This window comes from Panthera onca, chromosome B1, assembly GCF_046562875.1.
Source record: "Panthera onca isolate mPanOnc1 chromosome B1, mPanOnc1 haplotype 2, whole genome shotgun sequence".
Classification (NCBI taxonomy): Eukaryota; Metazoa; Chordata; class Mammalia; order Carnivora; family Felidae; genus Panthera; species Panthera onca.
In genome coordinates, this window is record NC_138342.1 from 150478571 (window position 1) to 150492904 (window position 14334).

Genomic DNA, 14334 nt, shown 5'->3' on the forward strand with positions numbered 1-14334 from the left:
GTCATGATATATTCAAGACCACACAGCTGGTAAATAGAAGAAAACAGATACCTGTAATTAATCCAACTTTCCACTATAATACACTAATCATTAAGATGGAAATGAGGAAAAGTATACATATAAAATACAACATAGATTTCAAGATAATATTCATTCATTTACTCATTTTAAAATAATTTTAGGGGCGCCTGGGTGGCTCAGTCGGTTAAGCGTCCGACTTCACTTCAGGTCACGATCTCGCAGTCCGTGAGTTCGAGCCCCGCGTCGGGCTCTGGGCTGATGGCTCAGAGCCTGGAGCCTGCTTCCGATTCTGTGTCTCCCTCTCTCTCTGCCCCTCCCCCGTTCATGCTCTGTCTCTCTCTGTCTCAAAAATAAATAAACGTTAAAACAAAAATTTAAAAAAAAATAAATAAAATAGTTTTATATATTAATCTGCCCCACACTTTCTTATGAACTAGTGAATAAGATAAAAAATAAAATACAGTTTTGAAAGAATCAGGTTGTGAAATGTAAAATTTTTAGAGTGGCCACTAGTTAGATGAAAGTGACATTTTCTCATGACTGCCTCCATGTCCTTTATAGAGTTGCTGAGTTCTTCCTTGCTTATCACCTTTTAAAAGTGTTTCTGAAGATATCTGGAATGAGAACTCCAAAGCAAAATTCCATCTTGAATTTCAGAGCTTCATTTTGAGGGAATTTTCTAGCAATTCTTAGCTCAACTCAAGTGGTTTATTAGAAATATGCTAATGCATTATTGGGCCAAATTCCTTTTTAAAAAATTAAGTGCATTAGGTGAAATGATAATAGTGGAATCAAGTTGAAATTTTAACTCTTGTTTTCTTTTTTAACTGTGAAATTTTGGGTGGATAGAGAGCGTATAGATTGGCAAATGTAGACTTAGCCTAAGAGGTAACTTGGAAAAAAAAGATTCCTAAATTCTTGTATGATGTACAGGAAGTAGAAAGCAAATGTCAAATATAAATGTAAAACAGGACAGAATAAACTATTACAGCAGATCACGAAAGTGGCTCGGTTCAAACGGGCTTGTCTGGGAATTTTGTGCTATCCAGATGGGTCAATTTGATACATGCACATATATACATCCTACAAGAGTCGACTAAAGTCTCTTATAACTGGAATGTCTCACAAGCTGACAGCTTATGAAATAGCAAAGTATTGAAATACAAGCACAGTGTGATGAAAATTAGAATAACATACAAAAATCAACTTTAATTAGTTGTGCATTAATGGGATCCAAATTAGTTGTATACTCACAAGTGGAAGCATTTGGATGGATGATGCAGACATCTGCTCGAGTGTGGGCAAAGGCAGAAAGATAATTTTATTTTCAGCTGCTTTAGGAAGGAAACAGAGAAACTATGGCAAATATGATCGGCTAGTTAAATAAATTAGATATTGGCAATTACTGTACAAAGAAATACCATGTTATTTTGGGCAAAGTCATTAGAAAACAAAACAAAAATTTAAATAAGTATGAAGACAATGTATTTTCTAAATGAGTATACAAATCACAGCTTTGGAAATTAAAATTTAAAAAAAAACATACAGTGGAACAAATATAAAATAATGGAGGATTCAGGTCTATAAAATTTTATGTTTAAATGGGGGTGGGGGGGACTCTTCTATCTGCTGGTTAGCAGCAGTCATGTTAATTCACATAAAACCAGAAAGATTGCTGAAGGGGATGGCCCCCTTGAACTAAATTGTAAACAATCAGGTAAATTAGCAGAAAAATCTACTGCGTCTTTGCCTCCTTGCTCCCTTGCCTCCTGCTATCTTCAGGGGGAAAAAAAAAAGTACCATTGTCACAGCATGTGGACCAGGACTTTGTTCTATTGGTACAACTTTCGTGTTCTTCTGTTTCTGGTCATTGTATGTTGAATTTACACCCTGACCCACAGAGCTGGATAAAATCCATTTTGTTAAGTCCCTTCATGTTTAGGGATCCTAAATAAACTACCTTCAACAGACTATTCCTGCGCCTGTGTCCAGATTTAAAGCCATGTAACACCTGGACTTTGTGAGCTTAACCTGCTGTGACAAATAAAAATAAATAAGAAACTTTCCCGTAGTTGACAACCCAGGTGGAAGTTTTACTACGATTTCCATCAGTCATGGGGGAAGGCTTCAAGTGAAATAAACTGTATTTACACACAAGTTTGGTCAGAGAGGTGGCTGTATTATAGCTGTATTCAGCCTCTGAAAACTGCACAGAGATCTACAGATCTAAATAAACTGAAAACAAATCCCCTTGTCCACTTGAAGTTCTTCTTTATCCGTTTACATGCATCTTTGAAGTTCTTCTTTATCCGTTTACGTGCATCTTTTCTGTATCTAAATAATTTGGACCAAGTGAATTTTGCCCTAATTCAGGAGAAAGAAAAATCTGGGGGACTCTGGGCTGAATGACATAAACGCTCTGGGAGGGGCGGGGAGCCAAGTATTACACATACTCTCTCAGATCTGTATCTCACACTGATTCTGTGATTTAAGTTTTCCTTTTATTCTGATTTACTGAACTGATAGAGTAGGGGAAGTGTGACCAAATTTTTGAAAATACCATATAAAGACAAAAATAAACCCTCTTGCAACAACAATCTAAGATAGAAGAACACTGGTTAAAGAAGTCAAGTCCAGGATTTTAATCAACATCCCCGAAGTATTTTTTTTTAACAACATAAATTTTCCCTAAGTGGAGGCATGAAAATCGGAGCTACATAGAAAACAAGACTAATGAGAGACAGACTTGCAGTAAGATACAAAAATGTGTTATAAAGCTACCATGCTTAATCAAGTGTGGTGATGTGGGCACAAAAATAAGACCGGATGAGAGTCCTGAGAAACAGAAAACACTGCGGAAAATAAAATGTTGTGCATAATGAAGACGGCACTTAAAAACAATTGGAAAAGAATGATTTAGCCATTAAAGTAACGAATGTAGGTTTTCGGGGTGGGGTGGGGGGGGCGGAAATGAAGTTATACCATTACTCCTACCAATCATCAATATGGTTTAACCGCCTAAACCATGTCAGCAGTTTAGCAATCTTAATATCTAAGATGGGGAAAAAAAAACATGTAAAAGATCAAGAAGAAAATATATGAGTATTTTTCTGATCTTGACGTGTAGAGGAGTTTAAGCCCTGAAGCTAAGAAAAATATCATAAAGGCAAAAGCAGAATGTTCTAACAACATTAAAAGTAGAAACATCTGAATCAGAAAAACACAAACAAAAAGAGTATTAAAAGAAAATGACAAATCGGAAAAGCATTACAACACACATGCTAGATTAGTGGACACATTCCTAATAAAGAACTACAAATAAACACAAAGACAAACACCCTAATGATATTATACACAAAAGTCAGGAATGGACAACTTAAAAAAAAGAAACGTGAACAATCATTTGACATACAAAACAAAGTTCAATTCTGCCTTTAATTGAAATATCAATTTCTCGTTTTCTCTTTGGAAAAATCAAAAAGTAAATGATAGTACCTAGTGTTGTTTGGGTAGATCAGACACTCTCATATACTGCAGGCGGGAGTATGAATTAAATTAAAGCATTTGGAAAAAAATAAGTTGCCAATATGATTCCAGACCCTGAAAAATGTCAATGCATCTTGGTTCAGCAATTCCGTATCTGGGGATTAATCATATGGAATTAATTTAGAGATGCACACTAAGATTTATGTATAAGGATAGTCATAACTGCTTTATTTATAGTAGGAAAGATAACTTTAAAACTCAATAAAAAAGATGAGCTGAATAAATTACAATACATGCATTAAATGCAATAGTCTACAACCATTATAAATCATATCTCTTCACAGAATATTTAGTGACATGCAAAATTCTCACAAGAAAATCAGGATACAAAATGTTATATGCACTTTGATTTGCATCATGTTGTACCCAGACTCAAGCAGCAACAAACACAGAAAAATACTACACTGAACTCTAAGAACATATTGACATGGGTGAAGTATCAACTTTGGATTTTGGTTGATTTAAATTTTCTTCTCCACACGTTTCTGCATTTTCCAAATATCCGCAAATAAATGCGAATTGTCTTTAAAAAAAATTTTTTTTAAGTTTATTCTTGAGAGATAGAGACAGAGCGCAAGCACGGGAGGGGGAGAGAGAGGGGGAGACACAGAATCAGAAGCAGGCTCCAGGCTCTGAGCTGTCAGCACAGAGTCCAACATGGGGCTCGAACTCATGAACCGTGAGATCATGACCTGAGCTGATGTTGGACGTTTAACCAACTGAGCCACCCAGGCGCCCCATCTGACTGGCTTTCTAATTGAAAGACAAAAACAGGTTCAACCACAGCTTCTTCTGCTATGTGGACTCAGCCAGGTCGCTTTACCTTCTTGTTTGGTCTTCATTTGCAAGTGCCCACCATCCCAGCTATACTTCTCAGAGGTAGATAGGTGTTCAACAGTTTAAAAACAGTTTTTAAAAAATAATAAAAGGATTACGCATATTTCACATAGTTTGTTGTTTTATAAAGTCAAAAGACATTTATGACTCATCTCTGACACCTTCCTGAAAATTAGGAACACAGGCTCACAAAATGGTTTGCATTTTATAGTCAATAGAATTATTCTGGAAGGTGAATCTAATTGTAGTTGCACGCTCTGGTTGCTGATGGCAAAATGCTTACATCGTCCATTTAGTTTGAATAAACTAAAACCAAGCTGAAAGACTATCACGGTGTTGACATGAAAAAGAAACCTTTCTACGGTGTTCTAGATATTTTTGTTAATGTGAAATCTGAGAACTTTAGTAAGGAAAAGTTCCAATCCATTTTTACATTACTTACATTGATACATTGTTTCTGAAATGTTGGATCACGATTGGTTGTGTTTTTCGGTCAGAAATCAGGGTATATTAATGTCTAGCAGAAGACGTTGAGATGGGTTTTGATATGTGGTAGTCCCTCATTTCTCTTTGCCAATTTCTAGCCAACATGAAGGTTAAAATTATTATGTTAATGCTAAGGAAAGGGTAATGGAGGGGATGCATGAAATATATGAGGTATATGGAAATAGAAAGAGCAAGGTAGTACTTCTGTACTTCAGAAGATCCACACTTGCATTTAACTGGAAAAATAATAACATCGCCAGCAATAACAGCGTGTAACGTTATTTTACACTACTGAATTTCAGTCACCTTGACAAGGAGTCATACGCTGAAAATTATAAATGTACCCCTTCATTATGCTATTCCAATGTGGTTTCTTTTTTAACATTGAAAACATATTAATCTCAGTGGTGATGTTCTTAATCGACCGACAATCCTCTCTTATTTGAGATCAGAGGGTCTACTATTGGGTAGAAAAAAAATCAAAGGCATAGCAATATCTGATATTTACATTTTTTTTCAGTATTGAATTACAGAAATTAAGTGTTTGAGGTTTTGAAGATTCACCAAGCTTAGATTTCACAGGGGCTTTAGAAATGTTACACGTTCACTTTTGTTGAATATCTAGGCATATCCTATCTTTAATAAAAATCGGTGAGATGTTTTGCACGGTAGAGGAAAGAACAAGCATTTATTTCTTCATTAACCTTTGCAATAGCCTGTTATTCAGTCCCTAACTAACAACGGCAGGAATTTCTAATAGTAGTAACTTATGGTAGTAGTTACAACCTTAATCCTACTTTGGTGCTCTGGTCCAAGTTGTTCATCTTTGTTTTTAGAAAGATTAAGCAAGCCATGCTTTATTATTATGACGTCAACCTCCAGACATATTCTTTAAAGAGAAATTGGAGATAGCAAAAATAAGTGTCACATTCTATGGTTCCATATAATACCCTTCTCTCTTTTAAATCACCATATTTTGTCATGTTTCTTCTGGAAGATGAGGCAAATCTTCCCTAGGGAACAACCAGGGTGATGAGTACCAATATATTCAATAAAAGCAACAGAAAGTTCTTGAACTCCTTTTCAGAAGTTCTCTCCATAGCCTGCTTCCTCCATTTTAGTGAAGAAATACAAATTCTCCTCTGGGGGTTACTCAAAGCCTGCCTTCTCACACCCCCAGCTTGAAGACTTAAGAACGGTAGCTATTTGCACAGGATTACACACAATATGTATAAAATTTTATGTTACTATGTACTCGGCTGTAATCGTATTTATTTCGCAGACATCGGTGCCTTTTCTCACACGTAGGTAAAGGCGGCAGAAGCTTGTACGAGTGCCCACCATTTGTATTTGGACACACTGAAGAGTCTTGGTATCATGTAGAGGCAAGTTCAGAGCTCATTTGCTAAGCAATTCAATCAGTACATTCAATTAATAGTAAAAAGATTTTTTACCATTGGCCATTATTGAGTTTGTTAGGAAATAATCAGTTACGTTAGAAAGAGCATAGACCTTAGAGCCAAGTAGTACCTTAATTTAATCTCAGCTGTAATTTATAGGCTCTAGGACAGGGTACATGTTACTTAACCATTCTGATCCTCAGGTGTCTTCGTCGGTAAATAGCTACAGTTTGAGGGCAGGGATTAAATGTGATAAAGTATGATAGAGTGATGCATGCACAATACACACTTAATAAGTGGGAGTGGGGTTTTAAATACTTGGTTAAAATACACCAGAAAATATATAATTGGCTATTCCTCCTATTCATTGAAAATCTGTACCTTTCTTATCCAAAACACTCGGAGTATGCAGTGGTTTTTAAGAAAAGTTGTTCAAATGTTCAAATTTTAAGTAATATAATAAGATATATAACTGGTACCTCTTTTCCTCATTATTCTTATTTGCAGGCTGACATTCAACTAGTTGGTTTTTATTCCTTGAACACATCTCTTTGCCTCTAGACTGTAGGTTTGAGGAGGCTAGGGACCAGGTCTGTGTTTTCTTCATTGCTTTCCCTTTGCCCAACACACAGGAACAATTCAACAAGTGTGTGTCGATTGAATGAATGAAAACTAATGAACCTCCTTAAGAGAGTGAGGGTTGAATGTGACAAACATACAGCCAGCCTCACGGGTCTTCCTGAGTCACTAAGAGCTCAGTGGAAGGCAATGGAGCTGCAGACAGAAGACAGTCCTCCGTACCATTTGATCTCTGCTTACTCTACCACATCCTTATTACCACTGATACCGAATAATATATCAAATGAATTTTATTTTGCATTCACAGTGACCTTGTACTTTATTGCAGAGCTGGGAAATGAGTAAGAAAATGTTCTTGCCTATAGACGTCATGGGACATGCCCAGTATCTATCTACCCCATTATTGTCTGGCTGCACAGGAGACCTCTATAATGAGCCCACGCACAGTATCAGCGACGTCTCGTGAACGAGCAGGTCAGATCTCCCTGCTCTATCGAAATGTGAGGGGGCCGGTGAATGGGAAACCGGGGCAGGGGTAGTTTAGCTTTATATTTTACTATCTGCCACTTCTTTTGAACAACATGGGTGGTGCTGGGGCCTCTGGCGGTGTTCCCAGAAGCACTGTCCCTGCCAAGCAGAATTTGCACCTTCACAAGTGCTGACTGACTGTGATAGAAAGGTATGGTCCTCTTTTGGAGGCAGCTTTCTGGGAAAGATATTATACTTTCAGTCCAGGGAGGACCCAAGGAAAGAGGAATATTTGTCTGGTACTGGTAGGCAGCAGATAATTTGATTCTTTTCTCATTACATGTGTTCATTCTACCATGCATATTTTTGAAAACTTAAGTTCCCTAGACACAGATCATAGAACAAAATAATAAAATATGAAAGAAATAAGGTTTCTCCTTTTCTTTCTCTCTTTTCTTCCTTTTTTTTTTCTTTTTTTTTTTTTTACAGAGTATTATAAAAAGTTTGTTTTCCTGGCTAACAGCAGCAAATGTACAAAGCTTTCTTCGTTAGGGTTTGCTATTTAAACCATCAGCTCATTCTGCAAGAACATCAAACATGTGTCTACCAGATGCTGGGGAACAGTGCAGTCCTAAGGATCTGACTCAAGTGAACAATAATCTGTGGACAGCGGGTGTGAACCTGAGCTGGGCCAACACCTCATCAGACCGAATGGCTAATTGATTTCAAAATTAGACTTGGTATTTCTGAACAATAATCTTAAAAGGCAGCAATAAAATACATCAGGATCCTTTGAGCTAGCCAAGCTTTCATCCAAATGGCTTATTACAAAGAGCTGGCACACCTGAACTTTGGCACAGTCAAATAAATCCAAAAACAGCAAATGGAAACCACATTTGGCACTGGAGGTTTGTCAGGAGAAGTTCGTATTCATGAGGAAACATGATTTTTTATTTTGAAAATAATTTTTGTGTTAGTGGCAGGAAGCAATTCATTGAATGTGTTTTACTTTGACACCTGTGATTTATGCAATAAAATATGCATAATATCTGAAGGCTTTGGGGTCTCACCTAATCTTTGGAACACCAGGAGCAGCCAGGGCACAGCAAGGGTTAGAGTAGTTCCATTAGTGATAACTTAATCGCATGTGTAGACCTACCCCTTTGAACTCTGAATAGCTGTTTTGTGGCATCGGGGTCCAAAAGGGTTTAAATCTGACTGCATTGCAGTGACAATAAATTATACCAACTATTTTAGAAATGCTTGGAATCTTATCTTGCCTTCAGAGTGAACAAACTAAGATTACAATCCCTGGATGAAAAGATGGCATAAATTCTGAGAACAAACACGTTAAGATTTACACAATGGCAATGGTGTATTTCAGTACTCTTCTCTTGAAACATTTTATTACAAATCCTACCGATATGTACCAAAAGGCTCTGTTTAAAAAAAAATGAAAAGAAAAAGAGATAAACAATAGGGTGCATGCCAGGGGAAAATGAATTAAAGAATTGACTGATTACATAATCCATGTAAGAATGGAATTCTTATTTTAACTTCCTGGCTATTTTAGGAGAAAAACTTTTGGCATTCTCTTTACATGTATTAGCCAAATAATGGACTCAATTTTTAACATTAAATTTTATGTAAAATCTCTGCTTAACTGGATGTATTTGTTAAGTCTTTTCACTTCCTTGCTAGACTCTACCCAAAGATAACAAAATATTTCGTAGAAGGAGGAGGGAGAAGAAAAAAAATTAAGGAAAGGAAATGGACTCACCAGTATGGGTCTAACCCTGAACTCATGCAGCAAAGAATTTTCCAGAGAAAAAGGAGGGCAGAGAGTGAGCCTGGAGAACTTCTCTGCAACTGAAAGCATTTTTTTGTCTTGGGTTCTCCCTTTTTTAGGGCAATATCTTTCTGGTTGTTCAAAAAACTGACAACCTAAGAGCAACTGTGATGATAATTTTTTTTCACTAAGACGCTACTCCCAGCCTACAGCCTGTGCTGAGCTCATTAGGAGGTGACTGCCCCTTGGGAATTCATGGTTAGAGACCTGAAGAAAGAAAGTCAGGAGTCCTATCGTCTCCTCTTCCATTCATTCACTTAGTGAGCTTTGACATATCTTCCTTTCTGGACTTCCGCTCACTCATTTTTAAATGATGAGAATTGAAATAGATGATGTTCTAAGGACTATTTCAGTTCTAAAATATTATAAAGCAGGGCGCCTGGGTGGCTCAGTCGGTTGAGCCTCCGACTTCGGCTCAGATGTGATCTCAAGGTCTGTGAGTTCGAGCCCCGCGTCAGGCTCTGTGCTGACAGCTCGGAGCCTGGAGCCTGCTTCGGATTCTGTGTCTCCCTCTGTCTCTGCCCCTCCCCCGCTCATGCTCTGTCTCTCTCTCTGTCTCTCTCTCTCTCTCTCTGTGTCAAAAATAAATAAACATTTAAAAAGATATTTTTTTTGCAAAATAAGATATTATAAAGCTGTAAAACAGTTCCTTCAAAGCTGATATAAACAAACTTGGTGCCTGCACTGCTTGAATGAAAACATTAGAAAGAGATATTTAGGCTGTGATATTTAGTGAACTGGATTAGGACACACGCAGAGGTTTCAGAAATGTGGTTTGTAACCACATTTTCCAGCATAATGAGATAGAGAACTAATTGACAAAAACTTTAATGAGAAATGCTATTTGAAATGGAAATGATTTTTTAGCTAGTACTAAGTAGATGGAAAAATCACTCATTAACTCTGCTTGCACAGGGCAATAGCAAAATTTTCCAAAATAAAATTAGTTCCTGAGAACATATCTCTCAAATCATATTCTTCATTTATCTCGTTAGCCAGTGTATTCTGAGTGTTTCTTTTATAAAGACAAATGAACACCCAAGATATACAAATACTCAAGAGAGTTGTTAAATGCAGAGTGTTGAATTCTGGAGAGTTTTAGGTATTATGAAAATCAACTCCTTGGTATTCTGTTCATGCATTTTGTCAGTATACGATAAAAGAGTAAAGCATATATTTCGTTTCAAATGTTATTGACTCGGAAGTTGGAATCCAAAGCAGTCTACATTCCAATCCAAAATTCTAAAGGTTTTCCATTTTAATACATAAGTAATTAAAATTTATATTAATATGACATTGTGTTATCTATACCTTTAGACAGTTTTATCTGGAATCTTAACTAATACGTTTTAGAGGGCACCTAATCTTATTTTGCTGAATTTGCCTTTGGTCTCATTTAAGTAATTTTCTAATTTTTGTAAAATGACAATAATAATGACAATAATATTTAACAAATGTATTCTAGTCTGTCAAGTGTTTTTAATGCAGTGACTCATTCAACTTCACAATAAACTTGCAAGGTGGATACTATTATATCTATTTTACTTATTAAAAAAACAATTTTTAAAAAGGTTAAGTAACTTGGTGACGCACCTGGGTGGCTCAGTCACTTGAGCCCCGGACTTCAGCTCAGGTCCTGGTCTTGCAGTTCATGAGTTGGAGCCCCGCGACGGGCTCTGTGCTGACAGCTCAGAGCCTGGAGCCTGCTCCCGATTCTGTGTCTCCCCTCTCTCTCTCTGCCCCTCCCTCACTCACACTCTCTCTCCCTCTCTGTGTCTCTCAAAAATAAATAAAAAACATTAAAAAAAATTTTTAAATAAATTAAAAAATAAAAAGGTTAAGTAACTTGACCCGGTTAGCACAGTAACTTTTTTTTTAAGTTTATTTATTTATTTTGAGAGAGAACAAATGGAGGTTGGACAGAGAGAGAGTGAGAGGATCCGAAGCGGGCTCCTCTGACAAGGGGCTCAAACTCACAAACGGTGAGATCATGACCTGAACCTAAGTCAGATGCCCAAATGACTGAGCCACCCAGGCGCCCCTAGCACAGTAACTTTTAACTGACTATTGCTTACCTGTTCTTCTTTTCTACAATAAGCACCTTAATAAGTACATTATCACTACTGCAAGGAGTGTAATCATTCATTCATTCTACAAACACTCATCGGCGGCCTGTTAAATGACAACCACTATTCTAGGCATACAGGACAGCAGTAAATTTACATTTTAGGGTGGGGGCGTCGGAAAGTGAATAAGTAAATATATAAATAAAGATTATTTCAGATAGGGAATAAGCGCCGAGGGCCACTGTGTCTAGCCACGCAAGTTGTGACGCTAAGAATTGTGAAGAAAATTAAGCAGAATGGTGCATGGGGAATGACTGGGAAGGATTTTAAAGTAAGCAGTCAGAGAAGGCTTCTCGGAGGAGGCAGCATTTGAGCTGAGATTCAAATGACAAAAAGCAACCAGCCTCGGGAAGATCTTGGGCGGGGCACCACACAGAACCACCGGAGCAAAAACTTTGAGGCAGGAACAGGTTTTCTGAGGACAAGAAACATAAAGAAAGCCACGAGGCCAGAGCACGCTCAGCAGGGGGAGGAGAGGGAAGATGAGTGAGACTGGAAGGGACTGGACCACATGTGGCCCTTCCTGGCCATCAGAAGGAGCATGAAAAGCATTACTAAAATACTAATGTAAACCCTGCCTTTATACTATTGTCATTAACATTCATAGAGGTAAAGCAGAGCTTGTGAATTTGTCTCACTCTCGGAATGTTTGGAGATTTTAGGGACCAAAAAAAAAAAAAAAAAGGAAGAAAAAGAAAAGCTATGGATTATGTCTCTGGAAAAACAGGCACATACATGGAAATGTGCACACTATCTCAGGAGGTATTCAGCTTTATGTTCACCCAGCAGCTTATATATGGGCCCATGGACTTCAGATTAAGAAAAATCACAAAAACTATGTAACGGTGACCTAAATGAATTGTGGCCGCTAAGTAATAAGTATAATCCTCGCTTAAGTAGTTTTCCTCCCAAAATTATATAATCCAGTGCAGACTATATAAGTCACACTACACTACACAAGGCTGAGTTTCCAGTTTCAGCCTCAGAGGTATGTATATTTCTTTAACAGATCCACAGTCTCCTTTCTGCAATTCTTACGTGCAAAAGCCAAATTCTAAAAGCTGAAAGCAATCATTTCATAAATCAGTTGCCAGAAAAATTTGACCTGAGTCAACCTGAGGTTGTTTTCGATTTGCCTTTATTTGTGCAACTTGTATGTCCTATCTATGGCAGAGATAATAATGTGTTGGATTATACACAATGATGCCTTAGTCCTCCCTGGTTGTGTTGATAGATGATACATAGGTGATATAGATAGGTAGGTAGGTAGGTAGGTAGATAGATACGTAGGTACATCCCCTCCAATCACCCCCCCCCCAAAAAAAATTATCAAAATTCTGAAACACATGAGGCCTGGAGATTTGGGGGTAAGGAAACATGGGCCTGCATAAGTCTTCTAAAATGTTTCTTGAATATTTTACACGCCTTTTCTATGTGTTTGAGATACCAAACATAAGTCAGCATGCAAGGCTCTAACCGCTTACGTCCAGCTGCTGTTCTGACGGGTTTTAGATGACAGCCTAGTATTTCCTCAGCTCAGACCACCTCGGGAGTAGGAAGGCTACAGGACCCTGTGAACATTCTCCCTCAGCGTATAAAAAACACCTGTACCAAATTAATTTGTGCTTCTCCAGTGTGAAGTTCACAGGGTCCCTCCGCCTTTCTTACCTATGAAGGGTGGTCTATTGACTTAGCTGCTGTGCCCAACAAGCCCATGCAGGGAGCCCTGGCCTCTTGAGGGGCTTTTCCAGGAATTATTCCTAACATATTCCCAAACTCATTTCTTCTTTTGTTTTCTCCATTCTCATTTAACATTTATTTATATAGTGTAGCTTTGTATTTTCAAGGGATTTTTACCACCATTTAATTGCTAATACATCCCACATTGTTGTAAAATAGTCATTATTCTCCTTGTGCTGTGGAGAGACCCAGAGATGAGTTAAGTAATTTTCTCAAGGAATCTGAATGTGAGTCAGTGATTAGGCTTCAATTAGAGCTCAGAGTTTCATACGCGCAATGTTCTTTTCTCAGGTCTCTGGGGCACGATGTTATTATCTGGGAAATGTTCCCAAAGACCAAACTAATTATCCCCAGCCATGATGCTTCTGCCTAAGAAACAAACACTTCTGGGGGCAGGAGAAGAGGGAAGAACTGTAAAGAAATAAATTTCCCAATTTCCCATAATATATTAATGTATTGGATATAATGAATGTACTACCTCTTATTCGGTCTGTGTGAAATCATTCCATTGTTCTAACATATTTTAACGCGACGATTTAAAACCTAACACAATTATACTTTAAGAAAAAGAACATCAAAGTAAAACTATTAGAGTTGAACTTTTGTCGAGTGTGTTCATTTACTTTTTTTTACTTTATGCGCTCCCCTGAGAAGTTAAAGTTAATTTTTGCCCGTAGTGGACAACCAGAAGATAATGTATGTTTTATCCAAGTTTCTAGTGGAGATCTGTCAAAGTTAAAATATTTCTTTTAATGCAATCCATAGTTTTTTGAATATGAAAAATCTGAGATATGACTCAATAAGGAAAGGAGGGCACTTTCGGAGGAATTATCCTTCTCCAGCTTTCTGCAATCCTTTCTCTCCCCTGCATCGTCTGGTGGACACCCCTTAAGTGGATTTTTTCTTCCTCTGCTCCTTTCTGGATCACTGTAACTGACCTTTTCCACTTACATGCAAGTTGTAGCCAGGTTTTCCTGAGCCTGTGCCTTAGCCCCTTAGGTTATTGTAGGATCTGCTATTGTAAATCTCAAATTCCATCTGTATGTATTTCAGGTCCAGAAGGCCAATTTGACAACTGCTTCCGTATCTTAATTTTACACTGCTTCACTTTCCATCAATGTCAGGGATAATTCCCTGGGGTCTTGGACCATCTCCTTTTGTGTATATGTTTTGTTGTTTTTTTTTTTTTTAAAGTAACCCATTTCTGCCAATAAGATAGTACTTTGCTCACGTTTCCTGCCCCCTTAGAAACCCAATGGCTCCATCTCTTAGCGGGATTCCT

At 37.6% G+C, this 14334-nt stretch overlaps 1 pseudogene; it reads left to right on the top strand.

Annotated features, from left to right (window-relative positions):
* The first annotated feature begins 7934 nt into the window (after window positions 1–7934).
* The window catches only part of LOC132692952 (FACT complex subunit SSRP1-like), a 34532-nt pseudogene continuing 28132 nt past the window's right edge, over window positions 7935–14334 (top strand).